Source organism: Symphalangus syndactylus, chromosome 10 (assembly GCF_028878055.3).
Source record: "Symphalangus syndactylus isolate Jambi chromosome 10, NHGRI_mSymSyn1-v2.1_pri, whole genome shotgun sequence".
Lineage (NCBI taxonomy): Eukaryota > Metazoa > Chordata > Mammalia > Primates > Hylobatidae > Symphalangus > Symphalangus syndactylus.
Window position 1 is genome coordinate 63,331,212 of NC_072432.2, and position 6,000 is coordinate 63,337,211.

A 6,000-nucleotide genomic window follows, 5' to 3' on the forward strand; every position below is an offset into this window, starting at 1 on the left:
TGTCCAGACATGTTGCATACTCAAGCTGGGAGCTCAGCTTCTGGTGATGAAGTAATCAAGTGTCATAACAGAAAAGAAGCTTACGTATTCAGATCTCTATCATTTGGTGGATGGAGCAACCAAGGTTGAGAGAGGTAAAATTATTTGGTCAAGGACATACACTGGTTTGTGACAGAACTCAGACAAAGCCCTCATCTCCTGATATCTCAACAAGTGCTCTTTCCACTTCAGAGTTCTGTCTGTCTTTACCAGATGAGGATATGCTGAAATTATATATAGAAAGTATCATATTCAGAAAACCACTTTCTGGTTTCAGAATCAAGTAACATTATATATCCCATGTGTTAAAAAGAGGCAGCAGAGTTTAATTCAGGACAATCCTATATATGTGGAATGTCTGCCAGTTCTAGATGGTAATGTTGTCAATTGAAAAGAGATTACAGAAGAGAAAATTCACTCTTTTTTCCCCCTTTCTTTTTTTTTTCTACTTCAATTACAGTCTGGGTTTTCCCAGTGGTTTCTTCAAATCTGAGGTAAAGCTTGGCAGACTGGGATTGATTGTTTTCTTTATTATTAGTCTAGATGAGTGGAAGATCCTGGTAAATTATGGGGATTTTTGAATAAAATGGACAACGTTTAGCCTTCCAAAATTAGTCAAAAAGAATGCTAGTCTTGAAGATAAACCCAAAGAATTTCCTGTTGTAGAGTAACAGAAGCTATGAGAATTGTCTAGGTGGACTATGTTCAAGGCATACCAATATCGTATGGAAATGCAGATTAGAATTCGTGAGTCCCTAAAGAGGGTGCAGAAGTGGCTGGTCAAGAAAGACCTCAGCAGTGGAATTAGAAAGACAGAGAATTTGAATGAGTGGACTGAGACGTGGAGGACAAGGTGGGATGAGGGCCTCAGTATCATGTGCTAAGAGGAAGATGACTGAGGCCCAAGGCCAGTCAGGATGAACTGTGCCTCAGTGGAGACGGGCAAGGACTGACAAAGACTCTCTCCTTGACCAAAGTTAGGCTCCTCTGAACCCTCTTTTTGACTAGGCCTTGACCATAGCACTATCCTGTCTTTGGTCTGCCTAGCTTAGTCTTAGTGAGGAATCCTGCTAAGTCATCTCCCCACCCTTGATATCTGATCAAATTTTTTTTTTTTTTTTTTTTTGAGACGGAGTCTTGCACTGTCACCCAGGCTGGAGTGCAGTGGCGCGATCTCCACTCACTGCTAGCTCTGCCTCCCGGGTTCACACCATTCTCCTGCCTCAGCCTCTCCGAGTAGCTGGGACTACAGGCGCCCGCCACCACGCCCAGCTAATTTTTTGTATTTTTAGTACAGACAGCGTTTCACCGTGGTCTCGATCTCCTGACCTCGTGATCCGCCCTCCTTGGCCTCCCAAAGTGCTGGGATTACAAGCGTGAGCCACCGCGCCCGGCCCTGATCAAATTCTTTATCCCCCACCTTTGATGTATAAGTCTTTGGACTGACTTCAGAGTAAGAATTCTGTTATGTTAGCTTAGCAAGAAGTCCCCTACTCTTGATCTCTCCTCTTAGTAATTTTCTGTCTAATGGCTCCTTCACTCTGCCCATTGGCTATAAGTACTTGTCCTTGCTGTATTCAGAGTTGAGCCCAATCTTTCTCCTTTATTGCAAATCTCTATTGCAATAGTCTTGAATAAAGTCTTCCTTACTATTTTAACAAGTGTGAGAATAATTTTTTTCTTTAGCAGGACAGAGGAGGGCACACAGACCCCACACACCCTCTTTACCCACCAACTGGGGCTGGGATGCTATGTAAGCTTCCCTTAAATCCTGATGCTGCCTGAAAGTAGGGGAGAAACAAAACCCTGAACCAAAGAGAAATTAACCAAAAGAGCCAGAGAGGTAAACCACAAGAACTAAGTTATCTCGAAATGGTACAATTAAGCATTTCTGTTTACAGTAAAAGTTGGGGCTGGTAAGTCCAGGTTTAGAAAAGTAAAGTTGTATGGCTTTGTATATCTCAGCTACTTTACTTCATTTAATAACCATGTATTTCTTAAAAATATTGCCTGTAGGGTAATTTAATTTTTTTAACTCCAGAAAAATAGAACGTACCTTTTGTAGAAAATGATTAATGTGTATTAACAGAGATATTTCCCTTATCACATTAACGCTCTGTGCTTTAAGGAGAGTCAAGAGAGCTGCTCAAATTTTGTTATTTCTGGAAGTTTATTTTACTGTGAAGCTTTCTCACTTAGTAATTTTAAAAAAGCGTTTATAGCCTCAGGTATGCCTCTCCACCACATAATTTGCATGTACTTAATCAAGATCTTATTTTTATTATTAAAAAATCCAATCCCCATGAATATCAGTGTTTATGAACTCTCCATCTAATAGCCAGAGAGGTCTGTCTCACTCAGCCTAGCTCTCTGCAAAATTTAGCGAGTGGCTGTTCATCAGGCAGTAAATGTCAGGGTGACAAATTGCCAAATCCAGGGCAGCTTCTCCTCCCAGCAGCGAGCACTTTTCAGATCATTTTGCTTTTAAGTGTTTTTCCCCTTGTTTCTAATGGAAGAGAGAGAAGGGGGAGGGGGTAACGATAGTAATGCACTTTGTTCAGTCACTTAGTTCTAAGTGAATAGTTTTCCCCAGTGCAAAGAGATGTTATTCCCTTTATAGCTCCAGGTCTGGTTAGATTTCTGAAAGGTCAGGGAGCACATGGAGCACATCGAGCACATCAAGGAATCATGCCTCATTTTAAACGTACAATTTTTTCTTTCTTTATCTCCTGAAGGACGATGATAATATTTCAAAAGTGTAAGGAGTAAAATGATGTGTAGTAAAAATACATTTATTACTCTCTTTTGCAAATTGTAGAATGGTAGCTCTGATATTCTGACCTATTTGCTGAAGCATTCGGTACGCAATTTGTCAGCTGATATTTATAGTTACAAGAGCTCTTTCTTTAGAAAGAGGTCCCTTTGTACTGGAATCTGAAGGAAAAAATGGGAGTGTAAATTGGGTGTATTTAAAAATAATCTGCTGAACCAACATACTTGGAACAATGTGTCATCAACCATTCTTTCTCTCATTCTATTCTCTAACATATAGTTATATAATCAAGAGAATCTCTGTGGCCAGGGATGTACCTACAACTTGAGATGAAAACTTGAGGACGAGTACCCTTGCAGTGGTATGAGATTGAACTGAATACTCACAAAATCCCTTCCAAATTTGAAACTCACTTATATAATTTACGCTCTTAAATTTTCCTTGGCATCAATTCTTTGAATAATTCAGGTGATAAGGTGTATGTATTATCCAAGTTCAAGGCCACTTTTTTACTGGAGTTTTCTTGAGATGAATGAACTTTATTTCCCATATTTCATCTACCATGGAGTCTGGTAATGGTGTTGGAATACTATCAATTATCAAACATTATGATTCCTTCTAAACTATTACTTTTCATCCTTCCAGCAAAATTCTTCTCTCTCATGAGGCTCCTACCTTCAGATTATATGATCTTCCTTGGTATCATTCAAGTTAGCTCACTCCTGGTCTTTCTTTATAGTCTCAGTCTCATCTCTTCACATTATCATCATCATGTGTGATGTCAGGGCCCATGGCTTTTAATAATGTACCAACCTGGCTTTAGAGTTTCCTGATATCCTTAACTTCACTAATTATCATCCAATGACAGCAATCGATATCCATGGGCACACCTATTATCTTATTGTTACATACAACTGTTCCACTTCTGGAATTCTAAATTCCATTTTAGTCTAACCTCTAAACCTAATTTACATTTGCCTTTGACCTCATGGAAATTCTTGACCCAATCTTTTCATCCTAGCTTTCACCCCCTTAATAACTCAAATTTTCCTCCTATTTAGATCTCTTTTGCCTATTTATATCTAGCTGAGATTCCATCCACTATAAGAAATAGAAGATTCAACCAGTAGTTTAGTTTAAATAAATAGTTGCTTATTTTTCTCATGTAATGGAACATTTAGAGGTAGGAGTTTACTTTAGGGGTTTTAGATGCTCTGGAGTGTTTTGCTAGGGCTGCTGTAACAAAGTACCACAGTTTGAGTGATATAGTCAACAGAAATTTACTGTCCCAGAGTTCTAGAGACTAGATGTCCAAAATCAAGATGTTGATCTGCATTTCATTGCTTTAGGGCAAAAAAAAAAAAAAAAATCAAGGTGTAGATAGGTTTGTCCTTTCTGAGCTTGGTGGGGAAGAAATTGTTCTATGTCTTTCCATTAGCTTCTGGTGGTTTTCAGGTAATCTTTGTCATTCTCTGGCTTATAGAAGCATCACCCTGGTCTCTGCATCCTCACATGGCATTCCCCTGCATGTGTGTCTGTCTCTAAATTTCCCCGTTTTATAAGAACAACAGTCAGATTGGATGAGGACTCACCTCAATGACCTCATTTTAACTTGCTTACCTATGTAAAATCCCTATTTGCAAATAAGGTCACTTTGTGAGGCACTGAGGGTTAGAGCTTCAACATTTAAATTTTGAGGGGACACAACTCAGCCCATAACATATTCCATAATGTGAATGGCCCCAGGCACTTTCTACCTTTCTTCTCACCACCCTCACCCTGTTGGCGTTGATTCTCATGGTTTTTGCCTCGGGCTTAACAGGTAGCTGCTACACCTCTAGGATTGCTCCATACTCCAGACTCGGAGAAGGAGGAAGCAAAAATGGGCCATGTATCATCCACATCTGCTCCTTTTCATCAGGAAAGCAAAACCTGTCATGAGGTCATCTTCAGTTGAAATAAAAACTGGGAAATGAGTATTTCCAGTTTCAGTAGGAGGGGAAGACAAAAGAGAAGAGGGGTGGGACTGGGTGTTGAATTAAGTCTGCCTATATTGTCTACCACACCAGCTTCATCCACTTCATAACAAGCCCCCTAGTGTCCTCACCACAGCTCTATTTGTTGCATCTACTTTGGTTGCCCCCAACCTTGGCTTATGTCTGCCTTTCCTATTATAGCACCCAGCACAGGTGAGAGCTCCTGGAAAAAAACCATCTTCCAAACTGGAACCACTGCTAAGTCATGGTCTCCATCCGAAGGGGTCTTTAGCATGATTTTGAAACAGTTTTACATACCTCTGATCAGCTCCCTCATCTGTCCACCATGGCAACTCCAAACGTTCACGGTCTTCTTCACTTGCTGCCTACTACTCATACTCTCTCACTGTAACACTTGTGGTAATTAATTGTGAACAGTTTCGACTACCCTTTCCCTTACTCTGCTGGTTTTCACCTTCCTTCTATCCCCTTTCTTTGTTCAAACGTGATTCCCTAATATAAGCACTTCATCTTGTTTCTTCTGCCTCTCCTGGGATTCTGCTGCATGGAGGACTCCATTATCCTGTTTTCATCCTTTCCTTCTCTACTATCTCCTTCAGCCTTAAGTATGTTCAAATTTCCTCCACCAAAACATAAACAAATACATAAATCCTTTTATCAACACATATATACATTCTTCTCTGGCTACCATTCTTATCTTTTCTTCTTATCTTCATGATAAATTTCTTAGAAGAATAGCCTTTGTTTGTTGTCTTCATCTCTTTACCTTTCAATCACTCTTAATGGTACTCTAGTCAACACTTTGCTAATCTACCGAAATTGCTGTCGTGGTAATTTCCAGTGACTTCCAAAGCACCAAGTCCAATAAACTTCTTCGGTTTCCACTTCCCACCTTATTTGGCTTAATTGGGGCACTGGAAATGTTTAATACCATGGCTTCTGAGAGGTATCTCCTGGCTCTCCTCCTCTCTGATTTGTCCTTCTTTCTCTACTTTACTGGCTTCTATTCTTTTACATGTACCTTGAATGTTGTGTTCTCCTTGGAGGTTGTTCTTGGCTTCCTTCTCTGTTTGCTCTTCATTCTCTCTCTAGGCATCTACTTCCCTGTTTTCACCATGACTCAATTCTCTACCCAATTATCCCCTGAGTTCTGATTATTGTGTCAAAACTACCCACAGAATGCTGGTTCCA

The 6,000-nt window shown here is 40.0% G+C and overlaps 1 protein-coding gene across 2 annotated transcripts in view; it reads right to left on the reverse strand.

The window, feature by feature from the left end:
- PARM1 (prostate androgen-regulated mucin-like protein 1) overlaps positions 1-3,627 on the reverse strand; it is a 176,497-nt gene extending 172,870 nt beyond the window's left edge. For both annotated transcript variants that reach the window (XM_055297337.2, XM_055297338.2), the window contains exon 1: positions 3,488-3,627. The gene's annotated coding sequence lies outside the window, so the exon portion shown is untranslated. The remainder of the gene's footprint in view (positions 1-3,487) is intronic.
- Between the last annotated feature and the right edge of the window lie 2,373 nt (positions 3,628-6,000).